At 31.5% G+C, this 12,821-nt stretch overlaps 1 non-coding gene and 3 pseudogenes across 1 annotated transcript; all 4 read right to left on the bottom strand.

Annotated features, from left to right (window-relative positions):
- Positions 1 to 8,529: 8,529 nt before the first annotated feature.
- LOC124913525 lies at positions 8,530 to 8,648 on the bottom strand (annotated as a pseudogene).
- Positions 8,649 to 9,584: 936 nt separating this feature from the next.
- Positions 9,585 to 9,707, bottom strand: LOC124913513 (annotated as a pseudogene).
- A 765-nt stretch (positions 9,708 to 10,472) lies between these two features.
- LOC124913517 lies at positions 10,473 to 10,591 on the bottom strand (annotated as a pseudogene).
- A 1,090-nt stretch (positions 10,592 to 11,681) lies between these two features.
- LOC124913541 lies at positions 11,682 to 11,800 on the bottom strand. Its single transcript, XR_007096759.1, has one exon. It is a non-coding gene; the product is annotated as a 5S ribosomal RNA (ribosomal RNA).
- Between the last annotated feature and the right edge of the window lie 1,021 nt (positions 11,801 to 12,821).

A 12,821-nucleotide genomic window follows, 5' to 3' on the forward strand; every position in this document is an offset into this window, starting at 1 on the left:
AAAGCATAACAAAAAAAGAATGAAAGATAAAAAATAAAAATAAAAACAAACAAACAACGTGACATATATATGTTCACAAATGACCAAAGGATATGACAAAAGAACAAACTTTAACGAGCACGGAGATATTCAATAAGCTCAATGACTTCCCCAACCGCATCAACTAGTTTCCCCAAAGAAACCTCCCTGATTGTCATAATAATAGAATTATGAATTATGTGCATTGTTCTTCTACGGTTACTAAACGTTATCTGGTTCCTTTCAAGCTAAATGGTCCACCAAAAGATAAGTGGGATAGTGGTCCAACGAGTCAGCCCAACCGAATTCACCGTCTCTATCCAAACTTCCCAACAACTAACAATAGATTTTGCATAACCCACTGAATACCAGTCATATTCCATACAAGACTCCAAATCGCCATCACTCCATCACAATGTAAGAGCAAGTGAGACGCTGACTACACCTCTTTATGACACATTCGACAACGACTTGCCATAATACACCTTTTTTTCATTCATTTATCATCCGTTAAAATCCCTCCGTGCATGACACTCCATCCAAAGAAAGAGATCTTCAATGGGAGTTTAGACTCCCATAACTTCTCCCAAATAAAATTGTAAGGTGCATTCATGTTGAACATAATATTTGGAATACCCTAATTAGTTTGATATAATTTTAGAAATATTCTTGTTAGTTTGTAATGATTTTTTTTATATGGTTATAATCTTATTATTTATTCTAATACAACTTAATTCTAATATTCACAACTTAATTATATATAAATTTAAAATAATATATAAATTTGAATGAAGGAATATGTTACGGTCTGCTCACCAAAGCCTCGGTCCTAAAATATTTGCAGCACCCGTCTCTCGGCCCTAGTGTGCATATGGGCCAGTTTATGTTTTTATTGAATAATTTTGTTTTGTTTCATTTCTCTCTTATTTCTTTTGAAACTGAATTCTGTTATTTTGGAAGTAGTTGTAACCGAATACTCTTGGGTAAATCAGCCTCTTTAAATGTTGATGTCCACCCCACTTTTTGGGGCTATGAATTGAATATTTTGGAACTTGGTGCTCTAAGTTATCTCTCGGCCCTCATCCCCTTTTCTTGGACTACTAGGTGTATTCTAGTGGTATTCTCTTCTCACCCCGATTTCTCCTCTCTTTAACCTTATATTCTTTCCTCACTCCATGTCTGCTGCGTTTGAGTATTGAATTTCATCCTCGGTCTCAACATTCAAGAACCCGTGTCTTGAATCAAAGAACTCGAAAGGCTCCGTTATAGTTTAAAGTGTATCAATTGGTATCAGAGCTCGGCGATTATCCAAATGGTAGAAACCCGCCAGCAAATAGAAATGGAAGCACTAAAGTTCCTAATTGAAGGATTGTCCCAACAATTAGCCGCTACGCAGGCCATTTTGCACCAACACATGACTGAATCGGCTGCTTGCATGGTGCCCTTAAACAACAGCTGGTCGAACTAAGCAATAATATAGACAGAAGATTTAGTGTCACTGAAGAAAGACTTTCAGCAATTGAAAGTGCCGCGTCAGGTAAGGGCCAAGATCCCCGCGCCAGCCCCAATGATCAAGATGAGCCTTCTTGCCACGGTCCTCCATTTAGGCCCCCGCACCCTGGCCAGAACCGCGACCACAAATATGTTCCTCCTACTCGGCTAACCAAGGTCGACTTCCCTCGGTTTTATGGGTCGGATGTCGAGGGCTGGTTGATATCGGCCGAGCAATTGTTCAGGGTGGAGAGGACCAAGGATGATACTAAATTATATATCGCCCCCATTCACTTTTCTGGCAAAGCAAGAATGTGGTACGGGTCATATCTTCAGAACCGCGACCAAAATGAAGCATTGTCATGGGATGTGTTCAAAAGAGACCTTGTGGCCCAATTTGGGCCCTCTATACATGACACTCCAATGAGGTAGCTGATGAATTTGAAACAAGTTGGTTCGGTCCAAGAATATAATCTCCTGTACATGTCGATTTCTCAAAAGTTATTACATATGCCAAGGGACTACGTCATAGATTGCTACTTGTCCGGTCTAAGGGAAGAGATTGCGAACTACATCAGATTGCGGTTCCCAGATTCTTTAAACGAAGCCATGGCCATGGCTAAGGTCCAAGAAGCAACGTATCGGTCCCTAATGTGCAGCGGGCACTTGTACAACGCCGAAGCACCGTTGCTGCTCAAGCCATCGAGTATCAACACAGCCTGGCCGAGCACCAATACTGACTTCAAGAATTCATCATAGGGTCCTCTTCAAGTGCAAACCAGGGCCATGTTAAGTAATTAGACCCGGTCTCAATGGATGAAAGGCGAAAGAAGGGCCTATGCTACTCTTACAGTGAAAAATGGCAACCAAAACATAGGTGTAAATCAAAGTTATTCATGGTCTCGGCCAATCAAGAAGATCAAGAACCTGTTTTTGATAATTTACCTTCGTTGATCGGCCCAAGGGATGAACCAGCCATATCTTTACATGCCTTGACCGGGTCTAAAGCTTTTCAAACGCTCCAGATTCTTGGTAAAGTTGGGAACCTGCCGACAGTGATCCTTGTCGATATAGGAAGCACCCACAATTTTATCAATAGCAGGATTTTGGAGAATATAGACCACAAAGTATAGCAACCCGGGCGCAATCGGTTAGAGTGGTCGATGGGTCTAATGTGTTATGCTTTAGTGTTTGCAAAGACTTGAAGTGGTCGATGGAAGGCAATGAATATCAAACAGAAATGAAGGTAATTTCCATGGACGGATACGATATTGTGTTGGGCATTGAATGGCTGATTACTCTAGGCCTGTCATCTTGGGACTTCGAAAAACTAACCCTATCCTATGAAAAGAAAGACAGAACCACGGTCCTAAAGGGGATTCCTCGGTCGCAGGTCAGTTTGATGCATGGAAACCAGCTGGAAAAGACTCTAGATGAATACAGTGTTGATGCCAAAATGCAAATAAAGAGTAAGCCCGAAGGCCAAACTGTTTCACTCGCGACAATGACCTTGGAAGATATTCCTGAAGAACTAATTAGAAGTTATGGCTCTTTCGATGCCGCTGTTATGCTGGTTCGAGAAAAAGACTTGGCCTGGATTTTTGATAACACTATAGATTATAAGCGAAGTTGGAAGATATTATTTTTGCACCAGGTGCTGGAGACATTGCAGCAACAAAGGTCAACTCTGAACACTGAAAAACTCAACCTTTGGTGCACAGAAATTCCTCACAGGGACGGAGTGGCAAGCGACCCGGCAGCGCAAAAGACCGCAAGGACCCGACCAGTTCCACTACTGAAACGATTATGCCGAAAGTTTTGAGAAAATACGGTCCTATGCTGCGACCCTTGCTGAATGTGCCGAAGCCAGACCGAAGCAATAATTTTTTAAGATTGAAGATGCACATTATAGGCTGATCAGTCCACGTTCTTTTCGTCGAGGGCGACGAACTTTGAAGGGGGAGATTATGTTACGGCCTGTTCACCAAAGCCTCGGGCCTAAAATATTTGAAGCACCCGTCTCTCGGCCCTAGTGTGCATATGGGCCAGTTTATGTTTTTATTGAATAATTCTGTTTTGTTTCATTTCTCTCTTATTTCTTTTGAAACCGAATTCTGTTATTTTGAAAGTAGTTGTAACCGAATAATCTTGGGTAAATCAGCATCTTTAAATGCTGATGCCCACCCCACTTTTGGGGGCTATGAATTGAATATTTTGGACCTTGGTGCTCTAAGTTATCTCTCGCCCTTCATCCCCTTTTCTTGGCCTACTAGGTGTATTCTATTCGTATTCTTTTCGCACCCCGGTTTCTCCTCTCTTTAACCTTAGATTCTTTCCTCACTCTATCTCCGCTGCGTTTGAGTATTGAATAACATCCTCGGTCCCAACATTCAAGAACCCGTTTCTTGAATCAAAGAACTCGAAAGGCTCGGTTATAGTTTAAAGTGTAACAAAATATTATTTAAATTTAATATTAAAATTAATTATATAATTATTTAAACAATATAGTAATATATAAGTTAATAACACTCAAAAAATTATATATGTAAATCAACCTTGTACTGTGCGAATATGCATTTAGTATATTACAGTTATAATGAAATTTTTAATTTCTTCAATATCTTTTTATCTTGAAATTTAAATTATTACTAGTCGTAAATTTTATGAGTAATGAAAAAGTTTGTTATGCATTTTAAAGCTTATAATATTAATTATCAAATTTAATAATTATTATTTTAGTAAAAATCAAACAAACCACACATCCTAGTAAACTAAGTGATGTTAAAGATCAATATTAAAAAAATAGAAGAGCTTTTTCAAAATATTTGTAATTAGTGTCAAGTTAAACGTTTTGATTAATTATAATTCATGTAAAATATGAAGTAAAGGAGAATTATATAATTACGAATTTTGGAAAATGCACCAATCTTAATTATTAAAATGCTTAAAATTCTTATATTAAATAGCTTCAAATTAATATTTTAAATAAATTAAATATTGAAAGAAATGTAAAGGTACAGATGTAAGTAAAAAGTAATGCATGTGACACATATGACAAAGAAGAAAATTATATGGTGCAGAATATAGCAGGCTCCAATATACATAATTCATCCCTTAATTTTTTTTATCAACTTGTCTATAATATTTTTCTAAAATTAAATAACAATTAACTATACATATAGTAATTCATATTAAACTAATGTCTACAATAATTTAATTACTGCATCATATGTATATATTTGTAAATCAAAAGTCACTAAGTTATGCATCTTCTTATTCAACTTTAAATATATAAAAGAAAGGTTCAAAGTCACCCCTTTTGAGAAAATTACATTTGGTCTTGGTTAATATAGAGTTGAATCTCTTTTGCTAACATGACCAAGTGGACATGTCACATGAGGATAATTCAATGGTCTAGTACAAAACCGACATTGGCATGAGATTGATATGATCTGTTATTTCAACCACCTAAATTGATAGGTAAAAGAAATATCCAAAACTTGATGAGAATTTCGATGCGAGTGACCGCAATTGCTAGCGATAGAATCTTTTTTCAAATGTAGGGTTAAGTGAAAGTTTTGAAAATTTGGTAGAATAAGAACAAGGAAGGGAGAGACAATTATGAATGGGTGAATTGTATGTGAGGATAGGCAATGGGACCATCCTCCTAATCAGTGGCACATGTAGCCTTGTTTGTCTTAATCCTTTCACAAACATGTGGTCTCAGATGTATCTGGGATTGTAGCGAGTCTATTCTAGAACAATGAAACCAGAGATAAAAAGAATACATTAAAAATATAAAATTCAATTATAAAAGAATATGAAAAATATATGTTATCCAAAGGTTTGGACTCTTGATCTATATTAGTCAACAAACTTATAAAAGAGAATAACTCACTACCTAAGATAACTTGATTTTGTTATTTTTTTATATTAAAGTATTATCAATATGTTTATCATTTTTAAAAGTGTTAAGAAAGGTTAAAATAAAAGTTACATAACCCCATATGAAATATCCAACCTTCTGAGCCCGGATTAGTGTATGACGAACAACCGACATAGAGGAGAAAGAAAATATTTATATCAAAAAGAATGACTCTTATTTATAGCTTGTCTTTTATCTTATTATTTGAAAAAAATGAGAAGTTAGATTATAGAGGATTCATTATTTTATGTATGTATTTGATATACTACATTTATTTTATTACCTTACTAAAATAGTTTAAGTGCTAAAAGTGGTTTCTAAGACAACAAAAATCTCGAGTTCGATTCTTATTTAAAATGCATTAAGTTGAAGTAAATGTTATGATTGGAAAGGTGATCATTCTAGCCTTTTTTTTATTTCTATATCTTTCCTTCTGTAAACAAAACTACATTTATTATTTTTATTATTTGTTTTTATGTAGCAGAATTTTTAATCTATTATCTATTTTTTTTTAAGATCTCACTTTTTTGCATTTTGACTGCTTGTTGTATTTATTTCTTTAGTATATGCAACACTTATTTAGATTAAATTATAATGAATTTTCATTTCTAAAGTTATTTTGAAAAACTTTAAATATAAATAATAATATAATATGATTTTAACAATTTATAATTATATAAATTGATATAAAGTGGATGTCATGGTTATGGAGGTCATGCTGGTAGCATATTTCATTAAAAAAAACTACATTTTTCATTATTATTTTTTGTTGTTTGTTTTTATGGATTGGAAAATTTGTTCTATTTAGAGGTGTTCATCGGTTCGGTTTCGAGTTATTCGAGTTCCACAATCCGGTTTCTTCGAATTTTTTGTTTTTTTTCGTCAATTCGAAAACCGAACCGAATTCGAATTTTATATTCGGTTTGAACTTCGAATAATTTGAATTCAAACCGAATTCAATTTTCTTTTATTTTAAACTCAAAATAAAATGTAACAGCCAAGAATTGAACGCGGGGTCTATACCATGGTAGGGTACTATTCTACCACTAGACCACTAGTGTTTTTGTTTCATTTTTTCTTTTATTATAAATCTTAATTCAAAATATTCTAGTTTGATTATTTTGAACTTATTCTTAAGTTAAGTTTGAAAGAATAAATAATAAAAAATGAATTCGGTTTTCGGTTTGGTTTTCGAGTTGAAACCCAAACTCGAAAACCAATTCGAAAACCGTATTTGAATTCGAATTGATTTGAAATTCGATTCGAAAACCGAAAATGAAATTCGAATTCGGTTTATTCGAATTCGGTGAATTCGAATTCGGTCGGATATTCGGTTCAGACCAAATATTGAACACCCCTTGTTCTATTATCTATTTTTTATTAACTCTCTCAATAATAGTTAAGTCAAAAAAGTCGAATTAAAAGATCAAAAGATTACGGGTTCAATTCTCACATAAAACCCTTTGATTGAAAGAGAAGGACTTTTGCTTCTTCTTGGACTGAAAAAAATGACTGCTTATTGGGGTGTCATGTTATCCTTACTTTAAACAAAAAAAAATCTTCTTTCTTTAATAATGATTTTTAAGATCTTACTTTTGTAGATCTTGCATTTTCATTGTTTGTTGTATTTATTTCTTTAGTATATGTGACACTTAAGTTTACAATAGATTTTAATGAATTTTAATTTTAAAAGTTATTTTGAAAAGCTTTTAATTTTAATAATGATTTAATATGATATTATAAATTGGTCTATTTCTAAAATTGGGCTATATGATTATATTCCATTTTGCAATAAGCCAAACTTTTGGAATACACCTACAAATTATCCAACAATAAATCATGTGTAGACCTTATTTCTTTGAGTTTTATAGAGATAAGGTTGACAACTCCTTTTGAAACATCAAAAATTTGTATATAAAATTCAATGAAACAAATTCATCGAATTTAAAATGTGGGATTCCAGACTAAGAGAATTCTTTGTTGCCTTAACAAATTACTTTTTCTTAGGTACATAGGATAATTTAGTGAGTTTGTACAATAATTACTAAACCAAATTGAATTACTTAGTACCTGAATAATTATCATAAAGACAAACACAAATTGCATGAAACCAAAATTAGAAGCGAGCAAAGAATTTTGAATAAATTAGAGGTTTGGACAAAACATCCAATTATTCATGTAATTGTAAGATGCATTTTCTGAAATTGTGGTATTATTGATTTTTTAAATGAATCAATACATGAATTAAACTATATTTTAAGCCCAAGATAAAATTTGAATTCCTTGCATATAAGATTGTGTTTTTTTTAAGGTAGAAATATAAATTTAATGAAGCAATTTAATTGCATTTCAATCTCATTAATTAGCCAATATCATTTTCATTATATAATGGTTAGAAATCTTGTCTCGAAATAACAGAAAATATATATACATATGATATGATGTTGCAAGTAAATAAAATTAAATTAAATATACGAAGATCGAATTTACCGAATGAGACGTTGATTCGAGGCATGTGCTCAACAAATTTTCTTTAAAACAGTTCTATCGTCTCCCGTTTGTGCTGGAGCTTATCGTAGATGACTGTCTCATAGGGTACAATGAATCTAGTAGCGATTCTGCACTAGAATTACTACGCATCAAACTTGATCAATGTACCTGAACGATTATCAGGTTTCAACAGAAAATATATCGAATAAAGAATTTGAAAAACACTCACAAAACAATAAGAGAGCTCTTGGAATTCTAAAGTGAGAATATAAGAGGATAAACTGAGTTTTAGATTAGAGATGAGAGATTTATATTGTTGAAAAGTTAAACCAATACATAAAATCATCAATTGATCCAATGTTGACATTGTTTGCCTCTTCATTTATCTTAATATTTTTCTCTTCATTATAGTTTTTTTAGTAAATACATCAAAAATTAATTAAAATGTTCGAGATTAACGTGTTTATTCTTTAAATTGTACGTTTTCACGCTTTTATTTTGTATTTTTTTCGTAAAAACATTAAAATTAAGTGTGTCATTAACGTTTCATAAGTTTAGTCTATTTTAATCGTGAATTTGGTTGTTTTTTAAAAAAGTTATAAAAAGGAGTGCGATACGAGGACTTCCTAGGGGATCACCCATCCTAGTACTACTCTCGCCCAACCAAGTTTAACTGTGGAGTTCTGATGGGATCCGATGAATTAGTGCTATTATGATCGCACCCGTCATATGATACATAATGTATTCATTTGATACATCATAATGTAAATAAAAAAATGACTATTTCACGAAATTCGAAATGAACTAGTTTTAAACTGCTGAATGCCGTTTACGACCACGGTTTCTTCAAATTGATCCGTTTTCATTCTTTTATTTTGTAAAAACTTAAAAAATCAATAAAAAAACATTCTAAATTAACACATTTTTCTTTAAATTGTAGGTTATCATGCTTTTATATAATGTTTTTTTGTAAAAACTTAAAATATCAATTAACATGTTCGAAATTAACACATTTTTTCTGTAAATCGTAGGTTTTCACTCTTTTATTATGTTTTTTTAGTAAAAATATCAAAAATCAATTAAAATGTTTGAAATTAACGCGTTTCTTCTGTAAATCGTAGGTTTTCACGCTTTTATACTATGTTTTTTTAGTAAAATATCAAAAATCAATTAATTTTTTTGAAATTAACGCGTTTTTTCTTTAAATCGTAGGTTTTTATACTTTTATTTTGTGTTTTTTTTTAAAAAACATAAAAAATGAATAATTTTTTTTTAAATTAATGCATTTTTTTCTTTAAATTGCAGGTTTTCACGCTTATATTTTGTTTTTTTTAACTTAAAAAATTAATCAAAATGTTCGAAATTAACCCGTTTTTTTTAAATCGTAGTTTTTCACGTTTTTATTTAGTGTTTTTTTAGTAAATATATCAAAAATCAATTAAAATATTCAAAATTAACATTTTTATTTGGTGTTTTTTCGTAAAACCATCAAAAATCAATTTAAATTTTCGAAATTAACGTGTTTTTCCTTTAAGTCGTATGTTTCACGCTTTTATTTTGTATTTTTTCGTAAAAACATTAAAAATGAGTATCATTAATGTTTCATAATTTTGGTACATTTTAATCGTGAATTTGGTTGTTTTTAAGTAATTTATATAAAGGAGTGCGACACGAGGACTTCCCAGGGGATCATGCACCCATCCTAGTACTACTCTCGCCCAAGCACGCTAAACTACGGAGTTCTGATGGGATCCGGTGCATTAGTGCTATTATGATCGCATCCGTCATATGATAAACAATGTATTCATTTGATACATCATAATGTAAATAAAAAATGACTATTTCACGAAATTCAAAATGGACTAGTTTTAAACTGTCGAAGAACATTTACGACCACGGTTTCTTCAAATTGATTCGTTTTCATACTTTTATTTTGTAAAAACATAAAATATTAATAAAAACTTTCGAAATTAACACGTTTTTTTCTTTAAATCATAGGTTTTCACGCTTTTATTTAGTGTTTTTTGTAAAAACATAAAAAATTAATCAAAATGTTCGAAATTAACGCGTTTTTTCCGTAAATTGTATGTTTTTACACTTTTATTTTGTGTTTTCTAGTAAAAAAATATCAAAAATCAATTAAAATGTTAGAAATTAACACATTTATTTTTTGTTTTTTTTGTAAAAACATAAAAAATGAATAAAATTTTTCGAAATTAACGCATTTTTTCTTTAAATCGTAGGTTTTCAAGCTTTAATTTTGTTTTTTTTGTAAAAACTTAAAGAATCTATTAAAATGTTTGAAATTAACGCATTTTTTCTTTAAATCGTAGGTTTTCACGCTTTTATTTTGTTTTTTAAGTAAATATATCAAAAATCAATTAAAATATTCGATATTAACGTGTTTATTCTTTAAATTGTACGTTTTCATGCTGTTATTTTGTGTGTTTTTTCATAAAAACATTAAAAATGAGTGTGTCATTAACGTTTCATAAGTTTAGTCCATTTTAATCGTGAATTTGGTTGTTTTTTAAAAAAGTTATAAAAATGAGTGCGACACGAGAACTTCCCAGGGGATCACCCATCCTAGTACTACTTTCGCCCAAGTACGCTTAACTGCGGAGTTCTGATCGGATCCGGTGAATTAGTGCTATTATGATCACATCCGTCATATGATAAACAATGTATTCATTTGATACATCATAATGTAAATTAGAAAATGAGTATTTCACGAAATTCTTCAAATTGTTCTGTTTTCATGCTTTTATTTTGTAAAAACTTCAAGAATCAATAAAAACATTCGAAATTAACGCGTTTTTTCTTTAAATCGTGGGTTATCACGCTTTTATTTTATGTTTTTTGTAAAAACATAAAATATCAATTAACATGTTCAAATTAACGCGTTTTTTCTGTAAATAGTAGGTTTTCACGCTTTTATTTCATGTTTTTTTAGTAAAAATATCAAAAATCAATTAAAATGTTTGAAATTAACGCGTTTTTTCTTTAAATCGTAGGTTTTCATTCTTTTATTTTATGTTTTTTTTAAACTTAAAAAATCAATATTTTTTTTTTAAATTAATGGTTTATCTTTTAAATCGCAGATTTTCACGCTTATATTTTGTTTTTTAAAAACTTCAAAAATCAATCAAAATGTTTGAAATTAACGTGTTTTTTTTAAATCGTAGGTTTTCATGTTTTTATCTAGTGTTTTTTAAATAAGTATATCAAAAATCAATTAAAATGTTCGAAATTAACATTTTTATTCTTTAAGTTGTACGTTTTCACATTTTTATTTGGTGTTTTTTTGTAAAAACCTCAAAAATCAATTAAAATGTTTAAAATTAACGCGTTTTTTCTTTAAATCGTAGGTTTTAATGCTTTTATTTTGTGTTTTTTTATAAAACTTGAAAAATCAATAATTTTTTTTGAAATTAACGTGTTTTTTCTATAAATCACAAGTTTTCACGCTTATATTTTGTTTTTTTTAACTTCAAAAATCAATCAAAATGTTTGAAATTAAAGCGTTTTTTTTAAATTTTAGGTTTTCACGTTTTTATTTAGTGTTTTTTTAATAAATATATCAAAAATCAATTATAATGTTCGAAATTAACGTGTTTATTCTTTAGATTGTATTTTTTCGCGCTTTTATTTTGTGTTTTTTTCGTAAAAACATTAAAAATGAATGTGTCATTAACGTTTCATAAGTTTAGTCCATTTTAATAGTGAATTTGGTTGTTTCTTAAAAATGTTATAAAAAGGAGTGCGACACGAGGACTTCCCAAGGGGTCACCCATCCTAGTACCACACTCGCCCAAGTACGCTTACCTACGGAGTTCTGATGGGATCCAGTGCATTAGTGCTGGTATGATCGCACACGTGATATGATAAACGATGTATTCATTTGATACATCATAATGTAAATAAAAAATGACTATTACACGAAATTCGAAATGCACTAGTTTTAAACTGCCGAAGGCCATTTACGATCACGGTTTCTTTAAATTGATCCATTTTCATACTTTTATTTTGTAAAAACTTAAAATATCAATAAAACTTTCGAAATTAACTCGTTTTGTTAGATAAAATTAGACCGGTCAATAGAAACTTAACACAAATAAACTTCCTATGCAGGAACAGACAAAGAACCGGACCGGTCAAAGTACTGAGCCGGTTGAGAAACTCAACTGGTCAAACACCTAAACAGATGAGAAACATGACCGCACAAAGAAGGCAAGATAGGTCAAAACTGAAGGCCGGAAACACCAGATAGTCGGTCATTAACCGACCAGAAGCCAAAGCAATAACCGGAAAACATCCGGTTAAGACAAATAACCGACCAGCATAAGAAGATACTACGGGTATCTGTTGAGAATGATACCAAAGGAACAGACTGAACATTGCCATATTCATACAAGTCTGAGGACAGTCTGCAGACTGCAAAAGACCGTCCTACAAGATCTTTCCACTTCAGGATAAATCAGAAAGACGATCTTCCAAGTATAGACAACTGTCCAACTGACAGTCACCATATTGAGTAAAAGACAAACCTAGCCAGTTTGACATACATACTGGAAGAACAGACCGCCAGGTCTGAATCACTGAACCTCTGCTCAACCAATCAAATTCAAGGAAATGAAATATGACCGTTGGCATATTTCACCTATAAAAGGAGTAGCTGAAGAGGAGTAAATGTGGGACACAGTGAACATTTAATCTACAAGTGAAAAAAGTGTGTTCTATCTCTAGAAAGCATAAGTGCTAAGTTGAAGTGTAATTTTTACAATTTCGGTTAAAATTGTACGGGTGTTATCGAGCAGGAAATAAGTCTCGATCGGATTGTGTTTGTATTCCTTTGTGAATATCCTTCTCGCGGTTTCGAGAGGAAGGGGTGACGTAG

Source organism: Impatiens glandulifera, chromosome 8 (assembly GCF_907164915.1).
Source record: "Impatiens glandulifera chromosome 8, dImpGla2.1, whole genome shotgun sequence".
Taxonomy (NCBI): domain Eukaryota; kingdom Viridiplantae; phylum Streptophyta; class Magnoliopsida; order Ericales; family Balsaminaceae; genus Impatiens; species Impatiens glandulifera.